The sequence below is a fragment of the Tursiops truncatus genome, chromosome 7 (genome assembly GCF_011762595.2).
Source record: "Tursiops truncatus isolate mTurTru1 chromosome 7, mTurTru1.mat.Y, whole genome shotgun sequence".
Classification (NCBI taxonomy): domain Eukaryota; kingdom Metazoa; phylum Chordata; class Mammalia; order Artiodactyla; family Delphinidae; genus Tursiops; species Tursiops truncatus.
The window spans coordinates 43,965,827-43,986,065 of record NC_047040.1 but is presented as its reverse complement, the minus strand read 5'-3'; the positions used below and the strand labels follow the sequence as shown (position 1 = coordinate 43,986,065).

General features: G+C 39.1%; 1 protein-coding gene across 6 annotated transcripts in view; it reads left to right on the top strand.

Moving 5' to 3' along the window:
- The window catches only part of C7H2orf88 (chromosome 7 C2orf88 homolog), a 64,580-nt gene that overhangs the window by 14,393 nt on the left and 29,948 nt on the right, over positions 1-20,239 (top strand). For 2 of the 6 annotated variants that reach the window (XR_012333028.1, XR_012333029.1), the window contains exon 1: positions 17,349-17,923. The gene's annotated coding sequence lies outside the window, so the exon portion shown is untranslated. Of the gene's footprint in view, positions 1-3,823; positions 4,041-4,390; positions 4,513-17,348; positions 17,924-18,337; positions 18,382-19,086; positions 19,209-20,239 lie in introns of those variants that run through there. The other 4 variants (XM_073807491.1, XM_073807492.1, XM_073807495.1 and 1 more) reach the window with 4 other exon arrangements.

Genomic DNA, 20,239 nt, shown 5'->3' with positions numbered 1-20,239 from the left:
CAAACCCATGTCCCCCACATTGGCAGGCAGACCCCCAACCACTGCGCCACCAGGGAAGCCCCAAGAGTTGAGATATTTCTTTAGATCCAGGCAGTTACTCTGACAGTGGAGGTTCATTTTCAAAGTCACGAACTTTTAAAGAAGGACAATCAGGAACCAGCTGATCTTTTTATGGATCAAGTTTTGATATGACTTTCAATCTCCAGTTACTTTGATCTTTTTAGCTTCTGTTTCTTAAATTAAGTTGCTTTGAAAACAACTGCGTATTCAAAGCCTCGGAGTGGGTTGATGAACTCAGTTCATTCATGAACTGCTCTTGGACATTGTTCTATTATACCCACGCTGTACTCCAGTTTTTCCTACCTGCCTTGATGGCAGTAGTCCTAGAAGAAGTGTTTTTAATCCATAGTCCTAGACTTATCAGTCCATGTTCTTCTTCGGGGATCTCCCACTTCAAAATACCAACCCTTAAATATTAGTTTCCTGACCTTTTATTTATAGTTTGTGTGAAAATTGCATAGCTTCCCATATCCTATGCCAAAAGGGTATATTTTGAGATGTGTTTTCTCCCATGTTATTTATAAGATATGATTAAATGAAACTTGTGTGTTGACTCATGGAATGGGAAACAAATTGGAATTTTAGGATATAATTCTTTCTCATTTAATGCAAATATGACTAGACTTTTGTGTTTGACCTTCACTGACTAGGTAAAGTGACATTAAGACAAAGTGTTTTATGTAATTAGGTCTATTTATTCATTTGGGATATTTTTAAGAGGATTAGGCTTTGAAAATTAAAGGTAGATAATAAATAATAACCACAAAAGATTTCAGCATGAGGGATGATAAATGTTTGAAAGATTCCAAGACAGATAAAGTATATTAATCCCATGGATAACTAACTTATTTCTTAATATAACAGTAACATTTCCTAATGATGCGCCATGTCCATTTGCAGTTACATAAAAGTCTAATCATACTTGCTTTAAATCGGAAAGAAATATATCATGTTCCAGATTGTTTCCCTAAATGAAAATATAGTTTCATTCAGTTAAATTCTATAAATTTATAGTCAGTAATTGTAGAAAAGTCAATCCTATTTAATGTTATGTGAAATAAAAGTCATCTTATGGAAATACATATGTATAAGAACCACTGTATAGAATATGCATATAGACATTTACTATAAAATATATGAGATTGAAAGGAAATATATCAAAATATTAAAAGGTTTCATCTTTGAAAGACATACTGATTTTTTTTCTGCTTAATCTTAAAAGAACTGATAGAATTAGTTTAATTTCTGGTCAATCACTTGTACTCTTTTTTTTTTTTTTTTAATTTGGCTGCATTGAGTCTTCATTTCTACGTGCGGGCTTTCTCTAGTTGCTGTGAGCGGGGGAGGGGGGTCCTCTTTGTTGCAGTGCACCCGCTTCTTATTGCAGTGGCTTGTCTTGTTGCAGATCATGGACTCTAGTCACGCGGGCTTCAGTGGTTGTGGCGCACGGGCTTAGTTGCTCCGTGGCATGTGGGATCTTCCCGGACCAGGGCTCGAACCTGTGTCCCCTGCCTTGGCAGGTGGATTCTTAACCACAGCGCCACCAGAGAAGTCCCAGTCACTTGTACTCTTAAGTGAAAGTAAAGTTAATAAAATACTGACATATGAAGAATGTTAAAATGTCACTTTCATTTGCTCTTAGATGAGTCATTAGAAAATCCTATAGAGCAAATAGTCTCTAAGAGACTTAAAAATGTTTGAAGTTTCCCAATTATTTAGGGACAAAACCAGGACTTTAATTCAGTTCTCTTGATAATTACATTTATAATTAAATTAAACTTTTTTCTTAAAAATATACATGGTGTGTTCAGAATAGGATGCATACAGACATATACAGAATGTGAATAATTCTACAGGACAGATCATCCAATCTTTTCATCAAAGGAATAACAAAGAAAAAAGGAGGAGGGGATGTTATAGCTAAAAAAGAGAATTAAATTATATTTCAGCTAGTGCTATGTAAGATACTTGTTTGGATCCTAATAAGAGCAAATCAAATTTAAGAGAGAGATTTAGGTCAAACAGGTACACTGGACATGGATATTTTCATGTGGCATTAGGGAATAATTGTAGTTTTTGTTAGCTATAATGATGGTATTTTGGTTATGTTGTTTTCAAGCCCTATTTGTTATAGTTTATGGTACAGTAGTGTATGTGTGGAGGAAATAACTTCTTTGGGTCTATGCATGAAGTCATATGATATCTATAATATGCTTTGAAATACGCTAGAAGAAACCAAAACTTAATTGGTAAAATGTTGATTGTTGAAGCTGCTTGGCTGGCATATAGAATTGTTGTTATATTGTTCCATCTGCCCAAAAAATGGAAAAGTGCAGGCAAATATGAGAGGAGAAAACCGTTTAATCAATTGTCAATGGTTTTCTGATGTCTCAAACCATCTTCAGTTTATAGTGAGGGTAATTTTCTGATGCTACTGCTTAGAACTGAGGATAATTCTAAAATAGGACTCATGCCTTGCTTTTCTCATTCTTGCTAAAGTTGTTGCGGGAATAGCCGGATATCCAAGGCTGTCTGCCCGTGTTGTCAGCTGCTGTAATAGGAGGGGGCCAGCTGTAGAGAAGAAACCAAATTTTAGCTGCTCTTTAGAAGAGGCTCCCACTAATTTCAGTAATGGTGCTGGTGCTTGAAGACCTTACCTCCAGAAATCCTTGCCTGAAAAGATCACTAACACTTCCTATGGTGACATATTAACTAGTCATTTTGTTTGCCTTAAATCAGCCCCACAGGGGTGGTCCAATATGGTTGAATCCAGAATGTAGTTTATAACAGCATTTAAAATGCATTTCTTTACTCTAACCAAGTGGCAACCTATTAATTTAATAGACATTCCATCTAAAATTATACTAGATTTATTTTCAATAAACAACACGTCTGGGTTTCTCAGGCCTATATTCTAAACAAGTAGCAGTGGACTCTAGACATAACCATTCCATTCTTTACTATTGTCATGTTGTCTTGTGGAGAGCTCTGATAGACTCACTCTAAAACAAATTATTAGTTTTTATTTTTGTTGACCTTTCATCAGCCTTTGACTCCGGGGGCAGGAATCAGTTATGAGATAAAAAAATGCAGCAACTCAATATAGACTTTCCCTGTTACAGATGCTTGTGCAGAAGCAGGGGCTGAGCAGTGGAAGTGTTCCCTTGTTGCATAAGAAAATATTTGCGAGTGCATTAAAATAGGAGTGCGTTCCAGACTTACTTTTGGTTAAACAGGTTACGTGATTTTTTCTCTCAGCCTCCAAAAAGAAAAGACCTCTAATCAGAGGATATGAGTTTGCTCTCAGGAAGCAAGAGTGACCTTAGAAGACTATTGGTTCTACTCTCTAATCTCTGCCAGAAAAAAAGAAATGGCTTCAGATCAACAATTCCAAAATTAAGGTTATTAACCTAGTTGCTAGTCGACAGCCCTGTTAATCAAGTTTCTTCAAGCACATTGCTACCTAGGATGCTCCCTTCTGGTGCAGAGGACATGAGATTTAAACCCAGAGACTCCTCTGGATCACACATGGTTACTTCTCAAAATCCCACCCTTGCCTTCAGGCTGCTCCCTGTTGGAGTGGAGATTAATTAGGATAGGATAGGTTGCAGGAAATAGAGAAGTTATTTTCTTTGAAAATCTGAGTAGTAATATAAGTAAATTTTTTGTTCTAATACAATAACTTTTTAAAAACTTGGTTATGCATATAGTGGTTCTATGATAACTTTCTGTTTAAGCAGAATATTCTTCTCAATCACCCTAGGCAATGAAGTAGTTGGGAAAAAATGGAGTGAAAATCTTTGGAAGGAAAAGAAGCCATAAATGTGAAACGTATACCGAGTGAAATGTATAATTAGAACTCTATGAAAAGAAGCTTTGGAAAAGAAAATAGAATTGCTGAATTGCTAATAGAGCCACAAAGGCAACACCTGAGAGAAACAAGTTGGACTGTAATTTCTACTACATTTATGACTGCAGAGGTAAGGCAGGAGGGCTTTATGCCTTCTAATTCCTCCATCAGTAAAATTGGAATGATAAGATCCCCATGCTTACTTAACAAAATACCAGGAAAATAACTAAGATGACTAAGAGTCTTGTGTAAGGTTTATTGATAATAAACACAATCCAAACTTAAGTTCTGATAGACATATCAGAGGATTCCTTTGGATTTTTCTTGCTTAAGATGTTGGGCACATGGGAGCAAATTTTAAGGAAGCATTTTAATGAAGATATTTCTAGTCTGGAAAACAGTGATGGTAAATTTATCATTTTAAGTATTTGCCTCTTTGTCCAGATATTTGAGAGTAAATTTATTTTTTTATTCCACTAGAAAGAAAAGAATAAAAGTTATTTTACAAGGAAATACTGTTAGAAAGTTAACAGGAGAGTACATTATGGTAAATATGAGCAAGCCTGTTCCAGGGTTGAAACAGATTACTGGATCATCTTAAGGTAGGCATCATCCAACTGGTGTGTTTTTTGACTTTACAGTTTTAGGATTTGATTTCTATTAGGTCATCCAGGGGATATCAAGTCCTACAAAATTTTGTCTTGCCCTGTGATTTACAAATCTGAGATCTTGGCTTGGAATTCACAGTTCTCCCTAATGTATTTATAGCTTCCTTTAGTTTTCATCTATATGACATATCTTAAGTTCCTACTAGATGCCAGGCACTCAACTAGGAATTGGACATACTAATGAAAAGACATCATCTCTGCCATTTGAGTGAGGATACATAAATACAAACCATTCTTTACAATTAAGTATTTCTTGTTACGGACACATATATAAAATGTAATGGAAGGATAGGGAAAAGAGCTCCCAAATCAATCATTTAGATTATGACTAGTTCCTTTGCCACTAACTGTGGATCCTTGTTTCCCCATTTTCAGTGAGAATATGTAAGAATTTTAACCAATCACATTATACTAAGTTCCAGTTTGCATTGTGTGTGTATACATTTTTTAAACCAGTGCTTCTTAGGATTAAGATTGCATCTATTAAATCTTTTTCATCCATCATTTAGAAAGGGAGCATGAGAGGCTTTGAAAAAGCAAGGCTCTAAGATCTATGCAGAAACCATTCAGTTGGGCTCACAACTGCTGAAGGAGACTTACGATAGTTTTGTGAACCTGATAACTTCAAGTTATTTTTTCCAACTTTGTCTGTGAAACAGAAGATGTTAATTGGTGATTCATAGTGAAATAACAAACAAAAAACTTTTCTCCTCTTTGCAAGATATTTATTTGAAAAACTTATTTCTGCAGTTCAATAGGGAAAAGAGTCTTTATGCCTCCTAAAAATAAAGTTGAATCTAATTTATGCCTAATGTTAGAATTCTGGTACTTGGAAGAAAAAAAACTCAGTGATTAATTCTACCATAAAATTTTAACAATCCCTGAGGTAATAATTATTTTATTCAGGCATTTATTATATTTAATAAATTTATATTTAGGCAATTATTATATTTAGTTAGATATTTCTGAGATGTTTTTGGTTCTCAGCTGGGCAGGTTTTTTGGAATCTACAAAATATGGAAAGACTTTCACAGCCTAAAAAGAATAGTAATAAAACTTAGATTCATTGAGTGCACAGTAATTGCCAGATGTGGTTCTAATAGTGATGAGCGTTTCTAGTTTTGGAGCTATCATAAGTAATGATGTTGTGAATATTCTTGTCTCTTGGTGCACATGTGCATGCATTTTATTAGGAATGTAATTTCCAAATCATATGATAAGCATATATTTTTCTTTAGGTAATAATGCCAAACATCATCCAAAGTGATTGTACCAATTTTCCTCCCATTTGCAGTATATGAGAGTTCCAGTTGCTTATCATCCTAACTAACATTTGGTGTTTTCTTGATTCTGATGGGTGTCTAGTGGTATCTTATTTTGGTCTTAATTTGCAGTTCATAGTGACTAATAATGTTGAGCACATTTTCATATGTTTGTTGGCCATTTAGTCATCCTCTTTTGTAAAGTGCCCATTGAAGTTTTTAGTCCATTTTAAAAATTGGGTTATCTGTCTTTTTCTTGCAGTTCTTTTTATTTTATACATGAGTCCTGTATAAGATACCTTTATTGCAAATATCTTTTCCTATGATATGGTATGCATATTCATTCTTAATGGTATCATTTCATGAAAAGAAGTTCTTACTTTTAGTTTGATACTATTTATCAATCTTTTCTTTATGGATATGCTTTTTGTATTCTGTTTAAGAAATATTTGCCTACCCAAGGTGATGAAAAATTACTAATATGTTGGCAGGTTTTTTTCAATACTTCGATGTTGTCATTCTATTGTCTTTTAGCTTTCATCAGTTCTATTCAAAGACAGCTGTAAACACTATTATTGCTGATGTATCTTTTCCTTTGCTCCTCTGAGATCTTCTGTTTGTTGTTGTTTTTCAGCAGTTTTATTATTATGTGCTTAGATGTGATTTTATTGGACTTTATCCTGCTTGGTGTTCATGGAGGATCTTGAATCTGTGGCTTGATATCTTTCATCAGTTTTGGAAAATGCTTTCCCTTTACTATTCAAATATCACTTATGCCCTATTCTCTCTATCCTCTCCTAGGACTCTAATTTCACCTATGATACATATTTTCATCTTGTCTCATAATTCTCTTACATTTTTTCATCATTTTTTATCTTTTTAATATTTGAAGATTCAGTCTGGATATTTTCTGCTGTCCAGTCTTCCTCTTCACTATTCCTCTTATTAGTGCCTTAATCTGCATTCAGTCTATCTGTTTGAGTTCTGAATTTTATACTTTTTATTTATTTATTTCCCACACCACGCAGCATGTGGGATCTTAGTTACCTGACCAGAGATCGAACCCACATCCCCTGCATTGGAAGTGCGGAGTCTTAACCACTGGACCACCAGGGAAGTCCCTGAGTTCTTAATTTTAGTTATTGCCTTTTTCTGTTCTAAAGTTTCTATCTGATTTAAAACAATGATTCTATGTGGGCTTCTATTTTTGACCTTATTAATCATAGTTATTTTATCTGTGTTTGGAACTCTTGTAGATCTACTTATTTTTCCCATTTTTCTCTTAGTCTTTACTTTGGTCTTTGTGTTCAGAATATGTGTGGTAATATTTAATTGAATGTCAGACATTGTGATTTGAAAATTTTAGGAATAATTTGAGACTCTGGATGATGCTTTTGCAGTCTGTTAGACTAGGAAAGACTACATAATGTATTGAGCTAATCAAGACTGGGCTTACTGAGTTTGTGAGAGCTGATTTACTTTCACTTTATTCCTGGTTTATTCTGGTTATTCCTGGAGTGTACCTCTTCAGCAGTTCCAACTCCCAAACTCCGTGAGGTGAATGAAAGATTCTCAGCCTCTAGGCTGTTGCTTACAAATTGCAAAGGCGTCAAAAATACTAGGCTCATTTCTCAGCATTTCTATTCAAATCAGGATCTTGGCTCCTTGAGGCTTGGCTGCCTTGCTAGTTTTTGGATACTTTCAGTCTTGATTTTTTTTTTATGTTCTATCCAAATTTTATAGTTGTTCTCATGGGGAGAGTTGGTATAATGTAAACTAGTCTGCTATAATTGGAAGTGGAAGTATCTTGTTTTTATTTGCTCAAGAAGTATTTTTAGTGCCTACTGTATGCCAGCTACTATTATTCTAGGCACTGGTAGATAATGTTTAAATACTATTAAAAGTTACTCTTTTCATGGATCTCATGTTCTAGAGAAGGCAGATAAAAACAAATAAGGTAATTTCAAGTAGTGATAAAGACTATGAAGGAAATAAACAGTGTGATGTATAAGAGAGTAGCTGGTTATAGAGAGAAGGCTGCCTTAAGATAGACTAGTCAAGAAAGTCTCCTCCAAAGAGGTGACATTTGAACTGAGACATGAAAGATGTGAAGGAGACAGCCAAGTGAAAAAGTAGGAAAAACGGAGAAAATAGAAGGTATGAAGGCCCTGAGGTGGAGAGAGAGACAAGTGTGGCTAGGACTTAGTGAGAGAGGGAACCAGTTGTATGGATAAGATTGAGGAGGAGATAGTCCAGGTAACAGGTAGTGAACTATATATAGTGGGAGGAGGGGAAATACAAGTAGGAGAACTGAAAATGACTCCTAAGTTTGATTTTAGCCACTAGTTACCATTTATTGAGTTGGAGAAGACCAGAGGAGGACCATATTTGGAGAACGGGTATCAAGAGTTCTGTTTTTGACATGTTAAATTTGAGGTGCCTGTTAGGCATCCAAAGCAGGACATGTAAATTTGGGAGTTACTGGCATAAGGGAGATATTAAAGCAATGCAAATAGATAAACTCCCTTGAAGAAATATTGCAGAGAAAGAAGAGAAGAGAATCTACAGCAGGCCCTGAGGGACAACAATATTTAGAGATTAATCAGAAGAGTAGGAGCAGCTAGAGACACAGGAAGGAAATCAGCGTTACATAAGCTAAAAGTGTTTCAGGAAGAAGGGACTGGTCAGCTCTTATGAATGCACTAAAGATTAAGATACAGACTAAGAAATGTCCATTGATTTTGATGATACAGAAAACATTGGTGACTTTGACAGGAACAGGCATCTTAGAATGGTGGGGGTAGAAGCTAGACTGGAGTATGGTGAAGAGCAAAGGGGGACCTCCAGTTCTAGCAAAATGAGGACTGAACACCACTCATTACTCTCTAAACAAGCAGACATGCTAAATTCAAATAACAAATTTAAATGTATAGTGGCCTCACAAAAAAGGAACGGAAATTCCCAGGTACCTCCCAAAAAAGAAGAAACTGAAAACTAGAGTCATATGCATAGAAGCTGACATCAAGAGGGGGGTGAGCATAAGTGCGGCAAGAAGGGCAGGGTTCACCACACCCAGAAATAGACCCTAAAGCCTAGCTGCTTAGGTTGTAATTCACTCACAGTGATAGGAGGGGTGTTCTTGGCCTTATGCATGGGAGGAAATGGGAGCTGAGATCCAAGCCTAAAACTGGGATGATGCAATTGTCGTACAGATGCTCTATGGTACTTCACCCCAGGTAGAGTCACTCTTTTCTGGTCTCTTTATTTAAATTAGACTTGTAGAGTCAATCTCAGTTCTTAGATCAGGCTGGTTAGGAATCTGGGATGTTGACTGAAAATTATGTGTGTTGAACTTCCTTGTACATAAAGACTGGGTAATCCTAGATCTGATAAAGTAGTAATGTCCCAGTAACTGAACTCTTTCTGGAACTGAGCTAAGCGTTCTCCTGGCAAAGAATTTTAATTTAAATATCTGATGGACCCCCAGTAACTGTTTTTAATTGGAAGCTAATCCCTTAAATCGAGATGGTCAGTTTAGCTCAATAGCAAATAGTCCATTAGGAGGACCTCTCGGAAGGCAATGAAATGGTTTAAAGCACCTATCTCCTTTGGTTTAGGTCATAGATTATCCATAGATTGCCTCTTGCACCAATAATTCTAATTCTCTATTACAACATGCAAATAAAATTTTTTTAAAAAGGTAAACAGTGAAACTCTCTACTGTCTAAAATATTTTACTGAAAGTCAAGCAAGGCCTGAAAATGAAGCTAAAAGAGGTGGCAAAACTGTATTAGCAGCTAATTCCTAAACAAGGACCCCTTAACATGATCATGGTTTCTTAGAGGTATCCCAAAACTATTCTAGTTAACTTTTCTTTTCAAAATGAAAATTGTTTTATTGGATTTTTTTCTGATTCCAAATGTAATCAATGTTCATTGTAAAAAAGTTTAAAGTTCTAAAAACAAAAGACTTTCTCTTCTTAAATTCCCAGTTCTTTCAGACTCAGCTAAAAACTTTATCTTATTTTTACTGAGCAGACTGAGTGATTCAGTTTTTCCTCAATTCCACTCTATAAATATATAATTGGTAGATACTTTTTTTTTTTTTTTTTTTTGCCCAAGCAAATTTCCTATTACTTGAAATACTTAAACTCAATGTACAGTGATTCCATTAAGCTTTAAGAGTTTCAGATCTTGGTAGTTGGTGGCAAGAATAACCACAGATAGACTAAGTTTGTGAAGGAAAAAGTAAGTCTTTGGGAAAAACAAAACATATTTTATGAACGCTTTTTCATTCTCTCAGGCATTATGGTAAGTGCGACATGATTGGCTTGTGCTACTAATCTCTACTTGCTCAGAGTTGCCACATTAATCCTAAATCTACTCTATTCAAGGACAATTTTTATTATATCACTTTACAATTTAAGAACTTCCAGCGGCTGTCTGTTATTTGTCTAAACAAATCACCCTAGCTTGACATCAGTGGGCCCCATGCCTTGCTAGCTATTTCTCAAAGATTCATTCTCTTCCCATTCATATGTGTTCCAAGCTCATTGCCACCCCTGTGGGTATAGCATCAACTGAACACCCATCCTCTTCTTTCAACAATTAAAATCCTATGCTTGTCTCATGACCCTAGCCAAAACTCACCCACTTTTCACTGACCTCTTATGATTTACATTTTACAGTATATTCTGTCCTCTATACACTAGTATGTATTTACTAGTTGGTTTGATTATAGCTATTCTTTAGTTATTTCATGACTGTCTTATCTCTACAGCTGACTTTCTGTAGGTATTGCATGTGTGATATGAAACATAGAGTCCATGGAATAGATCCTTGCCCAGAAATATAGAGGCCATGGAAAATATAGTTGTTCAGAATGCATCCTCTATCAACATATTCAAGCCAGATATTCTATGACCACAAGTTCATCAGTTTTGGTAACAACCCATCTTCTTTCCAAATCTCAATACCTTAGTAATAGATACTGCCCATCAGAGTTGAGGGATTAAGAGTTGGATAGGAGGACTGCTGTCTGGAACTATGGCCAGATTGAACAGGCCATTATGTGGACAACTGAGAAGTTGGAAAGCAATATAGAATAGTAGAAGGAACACTGGCTTTGGACTTAGGCCTGGGTTCAAATTGAAGTTCTACCATATATTAACAGTTACCTTATCTTATTGTGAGGATTAAATGAGATAGCATGTGGATGGCTATTGTGGGTCCCAGTACATAGTAGGTGCTCAATAAATAGTAATTATCGTTATTATCTCTAAGTTATAGTAGGTCTGCACTGTAGCAAATGAGGTTAGCTGTTCAGTGAAATATCACAAGCCATAAAATATCCCTTGGTAGATAGCCAGTTTCTTATGTTGAATTAGCTCGAATTCTTTGAGTACCAATTTATACAGCATTTGTTGGTTGATTTGCTTTTAAGGAAGAATGTCTAAAAGACGCTAAACTGCCTCCTTAGCCAAGGACACATCAGGGGTCTGTCTCTCTGTCCCTGTAGACGGCACAAACAGTAAGACATCAAGATAATGGCTCTAGTGCTGGATTGGATGCAGTCCAAAGGCCAAGTTCACATGTATTCATACTGCAGAACAACTCCTAAGATTATAGAATCTTGGCTTTGGAGGGATTTTCTTAGAGGATGTGGAATTTTGCTATTTTTGTTAGAAATATCCATTATAACATTCCAGATAGATCATGTAACTTCTGATTTAAGGGGAAGTTCATTCTTTTGCTGAACAGTCCATTCTGTTGTAAGCTGTAACCAATAGACAGTCCTTTCTTAATCAAATCCAAATATGCCTGCCATGACTTCTTCCTAGTGTTTCTAATAATGTCCAGCAGAGCAATGTAGATTAAGTATAGCCCCTCAGCCATTTGAATACCCCTTAGATATCTATTCTAATTCCCCTAGCTTCTCCAGAATAAACATCCTACTGTCTTTATGTAGCTATGCCTATTTTCAAGGTATATTTATCAAATATTTGGCTTTAATTTTAAAATTATGAGCTAATAAACAAATATGTGAAAATCCAGAATTCCAGGGGAAACTGAACTATTTTAATCAAATTTGGACAGATTGGTTTTTTGTTGTTGTTGTTTTTTGTTTGTTATAAAGTTTTATTTATTTTTGGCTGCGTCGGGTCTTAGTTGCGGCATGCAGGATCTTCGTTGAGGCATGCAGGATCTTTCGTTGCAGCACCTGGGCTCTTCGTTTTGGTGCACGGGCTTCTCTCTAGTTGTGGCCTGTGGGTTTGCTCTTCTCTAGTTGTGGTGGCATGCTCCAGGGCACATGGACTCTGTAGTTGTGGCACATGGGTTCCAGAGCACATGGGCTCTGCAGTTTGTGGCACACAGGCTCTAGTTGAGGCATGTGAACTCAGTAGTTGTGGCCCACGGGCTTAGTTGTCCCGTGGCATGTGGAATCTTAGTTCCCTGACCAGGGATCGAACCCACATCCCCTGCATTGTAAGGCGGATTCTTTACCACTGCACCACGAGGGAAGTCCCCAACAAATTGTTTTTAATAAACCAGGGTATTGAGACAATAGAAAGTGATTCATATTGAAAGGCACATATGCCCTAAGTAAAAAAACAAAACATGCACTACAGTATGACATTTGAAATAATAAATGTTGGTGCAATGATTACTGCAGTATTTATCAGATTTTTAACAATGTCTTATATCTACACTTTCAAGAGAAGTTGGCCCTATCTTAATGTTAGAATAAAGGTAGGTAAAGAAGACTTACAGAAGCTTGGATTCATGGGTCTAAGCAGGAATGTTTTCTCTGTTTGAAATGGGATGAAACTATAGAAAGCACCAAAACAGAGAAATAACATTTAATTCAACAAGATTTAATGCCTTCCATATGCCAGGTGCTAGAAATAAGTAGCACATAAAATACATAAAGTGCATGGTTCCTGTCCTCATGATACTCAGAATCTAGAGGGGAAAACAAATATAGATAACCATAAAAACAACAACAATAAAAAAAATAAGGTGTTCATTTATTTCCAACACATTTCTGCCTCTTTGGGGACTGTTAAATCTACTTTTACAAGAGATATACAGACTCCAAAATGCATTTAATTAAGTTTAGTGTAAAGATCTTCAGACAGATCTTGTATAGGTTACTCTGAAGCTTATTTACTGACAAATGCACATCAGTAAACTTAAAGGCCTAAACTCAGAACGCAGAAAAACCTTCAGGAAAAACAAGACAAGTGGGAAAAAGAAATAGACTTACGGCATGGTTGTCAACCTAAATAGTTGTTAATATAATAAACAATTGGATTATACAATACAAGGTAGGGAAATATCGTTCTGTAATACTCTAATGCTCGGCATTGTTAAACTCTTATTTGGAATGTTCCCTTAATTTGGGTTGCCAGACATATAATTGCATTTGGAGAACCAGAGTAGGTCTAGAAAAGCCTGGCAAATGTGAGTAAAGGAAATCTTATGAGAAAAAGTTAAATACACTTCCTTCCCTCAAGGAAAGAGAAGGTACAAGGGGGTGATTTGACTGTCTTCCATATGAGGAAGATAATGTTAATCATTTCTCATTTCAGTGACGTAATGAGTAAGGTTAGAATGGCCTAAAGTACAGCTGTGAACGTTTATTTTGGGCATATGAACTTTCAAACATATCATGATATATATTAAAATATCAAAATAGGAAACTCTCATAGGTGTACATTTTTACCTGTTTAGCTGGTCGGGTAATCTGAGGATTTTTTCCTTGATTCTGGGCAAATGTTAAACAAACAGAGGTCTTTCACAACAGTGTGATTAAGGTTTACAGCAAGACTGTGAAGGCTGCTCTGGCATAGAAACAACTGTGGGTAGTACAGAGGGTGCAGGAAAAGGTCCAGGATGACACCATTTTTGTATCTACAGCTAGTTCTTCATCAAGAAACATGTTCATATCTCTTGGGCTACGGAAAGTGTTAAAGAATCAATATGCCATTTCTGCTGCTGAATTTTTAAAGCTTTGCATCCTAAAACCCTAGTCTAGGGTGTGACACGAAAATGTGTTTGTCACCTACTCAGAGGAGATATCTGGGTCTCTCAGCATAATCTAGATAAAATCTTAGCACATACAAGATAAGTTCACTGTTTTGGAGAAACCATTTAGCCTGAACATATAAAAAATAGCACATAAAACCTGGATCAGTGAAAAATATATGTAGGAAATAGCTCTGCTTCCCAGTAAACACTAAAAGTGTTTTGTTTTGTTTTTTTTCCTATAGTAGACAGGAGAGAAATATTGAGCTGGATTACTAAATAGTAAAGTTGCAATTAGTAGAATTAAATCAAACCACCCTATATGCTTCCCCTTGAAAAGAAATCCCATTTCCACTCACAACCACCTAAAACTGTCACTAATAGTAGTAGACCACTGTATGAGAAAAAAGGAGGTAGAATTTCAAATTTTATATGTGGAAAACAAAATTATTAATTTCTTTATCATAACAGAGCCTTATCATTATGAAATTCAAAAGGTTAAAATGAGTTTTCTCATAGATCATACCCATGTGCTATTCTATCAGGGTTCATACCCCATAATGGTATATCATAATGATATATTTTTTCTATCTCAGTCGTTTTTCTATTCTTTATAAATTTTTTCTGTGACTTTCATAACTCTCTTACATACATGCATGCTCTTGCCTCTGCGTGAACACTCCCAGATTCTTCCATCCACCTATCCTGTCCTCATCACTTCACTATCAGAAAACAGATGGCATTTGACTGATATGCTAGGAGGAGCCCTAGTGGCAGAGAGGTGAGTCCCAGGGCCCAGATCCCTTCTGACGGAGTCTCATCATTTCACTACTTAGAGTTCTTTTCAAGAGGAGGTTCCCTCCACCTGGCTGGCATGCCCTCCATGCTTTTCTCCCAGAGGTGTATGCTTTGACTGGTCCTCCTGAAGCAGAAATGGAAGTTTGAGGTTCTCAGTGTTTAAGTAGAAAAACCAGTGGAGGGGGTCAGCTACCTCCCTCTCTCTGACCTGTCTGGAGTGGAAGTGGAAGTTTTAGGGCGCTGGAAGTGGAAATGGGATTTCTTTAGGAGGGAAAGCGTATGGGGCGGGGGCCGCCTGGATTTAATCCCATTAATTGCAGGTTTACTATTGGCATGCAGTCCTCAATCCAGCTCAGTATACCTCGTCCCTGTCAACAGCATGGGCTGTGGTGTCAGATCACTTGTGTTCAAATTCTAGTATTTTCTCATCACTGGTTTTATGATTTTTATTTTCCATGCTCTTCTGGTAAAAAGAAAATACATTAAACACTGCTATCGCGCAGGCACCCTCACCTTAACCACGTTCGAATTAGGCCCTCTTCAGGGTCCTTCCCGCTCTTTCTCACTTTACTCTCCAGCTTTTTAAAAGGTGTATTCCGCACACTTTCAAAACCCTACAGTCGGTCTCTGCCACCATCGGTTTGAGGAGCTCTGTGTACCCACCTCCTCCGCTCTTGCTGCAGCCAGGGTGAGGGGATAATAGGAGGGCAGAAACGATGGGGCCTTGACTCCCAGCTCCTGGCTGGGTGCCTGAGAGGAAAGCCAGCATTTTTGGGCTCCGGCAGCAGAGGGCGCCACGTTTCCCCGAGGCATCTTCCCTCGAGGCTTAACAGGCGGTACCATCTTGACCGGAAGTACCGCCTAGAGTCCTGAGGAGAGGCCAAGGACCCGGTTACCTTTTGATGTCCTAAGGCTGGAAGCAGGCCGTCTCTCGGAGGAGCTTGGAGAAGCATATTCTGTGGCCAAGTTCATCCGAAGTGCCTGGTAAACCCACCCGGCCGCCCAGGAGCCCCAGCGAAGCCTTGCCTTTCGCGGCGCAGCCTTTGAGCACCGCCCCAGACCCGGGGTCCTAGTGAGGTACCGGCCCGGGAAGACCCGCAGAGAGAGGAGAGGGCTGCTCCTGGGTTTTTCTCCGTATTGGCCAGACCCGGGATGGTGGAGGGAGGGCCTGGCCTGAATCTGGCCGACGCAGGGAACTAATACTTGGTAAAGATGATACAGCCTATCTCTGAACTGTGTGAGACACAGGAATGTACGTGTTCAAAAGGTCTTTCTTTTCTGGTGGATGCCAGAGACTCATTCTTCGCCCTTTACTGCTCTGATAACTGGGAAGTAAAAGTACAAATTTTTAAGTTTCTCTTTTCTCACCTTGAGCACGTCATAGACTGATACTGATCTCTCAGTGTGGAACCCAGAGGTCTCATGGATCATTGCAGTACTAGGTTGGTAAAAGCTTAAAGTGCGAAGCGAGAGGGAAAGCAGTGATACCTTCAGTGAAGAATTAGGCCTAAAGGTGGAACCTTGCATTTGATCATAATCATTTAGCATGATATGCCTGAAATATATACAACTAAATACTTGTTTATCTTAGTATAGTCAACTGGAGTACATTAGAAATTGATAATGATCAGACAAAACAGTTAATATAAGTATATTCACATTCTGTGATTGTCAGAATGTGCCTACTCCAATCCATTAATATTATCATGAAGCAAAATTACATTTCTGAGCTACTGTCTGTACATAAAAGTTGCCTTAGTTAATTTAAGCATAGTAATAAACAGGAATGTTTGATTCATTTAAAGTCTAAAAATATCTGAACTAGATTTTGTATAATTTATGCTTCTCAATCCCTCTGCAATCTAAGCATATTCTTTACTATGTTATACCTTTAGAGAGCTAACCCTCATGTTAGTCTACAGACTGTGAGCTGTGGAGGTTCCAGTCTTTCTTTTTCACATTTAGTTTTGCCACTGGACTCTGGGCTTCAGTGTCCTCACTTGTAATGTAAAGGAGTCAGGTGAAGTTAACACCAACGTCTCTTCAAGCGTGAATTTTGCATGACTAATCCATTGTAGAACACAACTAAAATAATGGTTCTTTTGTAGTTCTCTTGGGGCTTTTACTATTGCTAGGAATCATGCTGGAAAGATACAGGCATCACGTGGAATGCGAAAGGAAACACAACTGAATAATGGCCATGTTTTGAGATAGAGACTTCAGTGCCCAAAAAAAAAGCGAGAAAAGGATGTTTTGTTAGTGGTGTTTTAAGGAGAAACGTGTTTGGAAAATGTTCTTCAGTATTTCTGGATAGAGAAGTACCAAATGAATGTGTCCTTTTAAAATTACATCAAGCGCTTTTGCTCTGCATACTCAGGGTGCAAGCTAGTTAGGAAGGGCAGAGTCCCTGACCTACGCCTGAACCGCGTGGAGTTTTAGGTCAAAGCGGGTTTGGCTGCTAAGCGTGGACCCGGGCGCCAGAACCCCTAGATGGGAAGGCCTCGGTGAGGCTGCCGCGAGTTCACCTGCACATGGGCTCCGCGCGGGGGCCGGGAGCACCGGTTCACCCCACGGCAGGCCCCCGCCCAGACACCAGCACCTCCTCTCACCTGGGCAGAGCCCAGGACGGTTAGCAGCCCAGGGAGCTCCGTCAGGGGCCAGGGAAGTGAAGTGACTTGCTCGCTTATGTTTTCTTCGAAATTTGGGGGTCTAATTCCTGCCGGGCTGGGGAATGACCGCAGTCTGGGTAGTGTATTTAGGGTGGCCGTGAGGGCGGTGGCCCGACCCAGCAGCTTCACGGGCCAGCTCCGCCCCTGCCCCGGACCGGCGCTTGCGGACGTGACCGTGGCTGAGCCCGCCGCCCGTTACTCGAGTGCGGCCCGCGGAGGGCGCGCCCTGGAGCCGAGCGCCCTCGGCCGCCACCTGCGGGGCCGGTCGCCCGGGTGCGGGGCGCGAACCCGCCAGGAGCGCGCGGCGGGCGCGGCGGCGGGAGGAGGAGCCCGGAGCGCGACCGAAGGACACCCCGTCCTCCAAATGCTGCCACTTGACTGAGTCGGCCGCTGGTGAGAAGGCGGCGGCGCTGCCCTTGCAGCTGGACCGCACTCCGCTTTGGCCCGGGCCTCAGCTCGCCGCCCGCCCAGACGCCGACCCACCGCGGGGCAGCGCCGGCCCCGGAGCTGCAGGAGCGCCGGATGCCTGCTCGGTCCCCGCCGCCGTCCAGACGCCCGAGGGGCGCGCAGCTGCCCGCCGACGTGTAGAGTAAGTGAACACCTGGGAGGTGGGCGACCTGTGTGTGTCCGTAGGTCTCTGCTCGTCAGTTTTGCCTTTTTTGATTTTCAGTGGCAGAAACCTGTGAGTTACAGGAGGCTTTGATTAAGCCGGACCTTTCTCGGCCAGCTGCCTCGGCTAGAGCCTCGTGCCTCCGGCTCCTAATTAAAGAACTTGGCCCCCGCTCCTTCCACCTTGTTCTGAGCCCTCAAATTCAAGGTTTTGCTTTATGAGTTGGCAGTTTCACCTTCCACCCGATCCTTTCTGCCTGAAGAGTAAAGATTTTCAGGTAGAAGATTTGCCTATGAACACTTAATTTGTATGCCAAGCTGTCAAGCTTGTGCTCTGAATGGCATGTCAGGAGCAAAGTGTGAGCTCCTTTTTGAGCGGTGGGAGCCTGAATCTCGAGGTGAATTATGATGCACATGGGAAATAAAGCAGAGTTGACGGTAAGATCCTTCAGCTGTTAGCGAAGGGATCTGAGAAGCAGAGCAGAACAATCGGAGTTTGTTTCTCTTATGTTTCCCGTCTGCCCCCTCCCCATCCTTTATGGAATTAGGTTAACAAAAATTATAAACTAGTAAAAGTTCTCATCAAAGACCCCATCGTTTTAGGATCTGGTATTTATGGTATTTATCTTAGGGAACATTTTAGTTAAGAATTCAGAGGAATAAGGAGTCTACTTTGATTATGACAAAGTATAAGTCACATCAAGATCAACAGTTGAATATACCTTTGATTTTTGGATGAGGCTGTTTTCAAGTACCTGATATAGGTACCATATATATAGATGGGAAATAACATTAACATTTAGGTATTCTGCCTGATGTATTCAGCAGAATGGTCTGTTAAAACAGTAACTTCAGTTTTTAACTTCTTTGTTTTGCCATCAAACAAAAATTACTTACTAGGCCCACAATCTTATAACAACAGGGTACTTTAAAATCACAGACCAACCTCCAATCCATTTTAACATTCCCTCTGTTGCACTCCCAACAGACCAGCCACACTTTGAGGGAGCACTTTCAGTGACAGGGAGCTCACTGCATTGTGAGGTATCCTTCCTTTCTGTTATTGTTAGCAAGGCCTTGGTTACACTGAACTGACAACTGCTTCCTTGGACCTGTTTCTCATTAATCCTACTTTTGCCAATAGCCCTCCAACTCGTGAAATTATATGTAGAATTTTTCAGCAGAGAAGATCTAAAACTTTCATCCATCTGAAAGAGTCTATGACCAAAAAACTGTTAAGAAATGAAAAGTCTAGGTGGTACAGAGTAAGTCTTTCGTCTCCTTTACTTGACAGCCTTTCAGATCCCTGAGCTTTGGCTTCCTCATCTGTAGAATGGGAATAATGATATACTCCATCTACCTGTAGGGTTGTTGTGAGAATCAAATGAGATAATGTTCATAATACTTAGCATAATTGCCCGGAAGTCAGTAAATGTTAGTTATCTTCACCAAATAATATTCACTTTAATGTTTCCTTCCTTACCTAAGACCTTTCTCTGTGCTAAAGATCCTTAGCCCAAAATTGAATGCATTAATTCAATCTAGTCTGAACAATGCAGAGTGCAATGAATTCCTATCTTCAAACAAAATCATGTAATTTCTTTTTGATGTTCTTACTTTTTTTTTGGTTTAATTAATTTTAACATCTTTATTGGAGTATAATTGCTCTACAGTGTTATGTTAGTTTCTGCTTTATAACAAAGTGAATCAGCTATACGTATACATATATCTCCATATCCCCTCCCTCTTGTGTCTCCCTCCCCCCCCACCCTCCCTATCCCACCCCTCTAAGTGGTCACAAAGCACTGAGCTGATCTCCCTGTGCTACGTGGCTGCTTCCCACTAGCTATTGAAAATCATCTAATTTTTAATCGGCTTTTGTGGTAAATACACCAAAGTTGACTAAAACACTCACCACCACGACCCCACACACACTTTGCTGTCAAGGTAGGCTTTATTCATTCTTTAATTATGCAGTTAAAAATTTCTTGAACATGAACATTTTTTTTCTTGTCTTGTATTACTTTAAGCCTCTCTCCAGTTTCCAGTTTGTTAGATGTGTTTTAATCTTGATTGTGGCATTCATCATGTTAACTCTGCCTTCTGATTTTGTGTCACCTGCACATGTGGTACGTTTGTTCACCAGACATTCGAGTCATTGGTAATACATGGGACAGGTCTTTTTGCCATGGTGGCACATCTAGAAGCCCGTGGCACATAGAAAGTCCTGGACTTTTAGAGCCTGGCTACTGACCTTGAGAAACTTCTTTTCCATATCAATACAATGAGGTTAGGA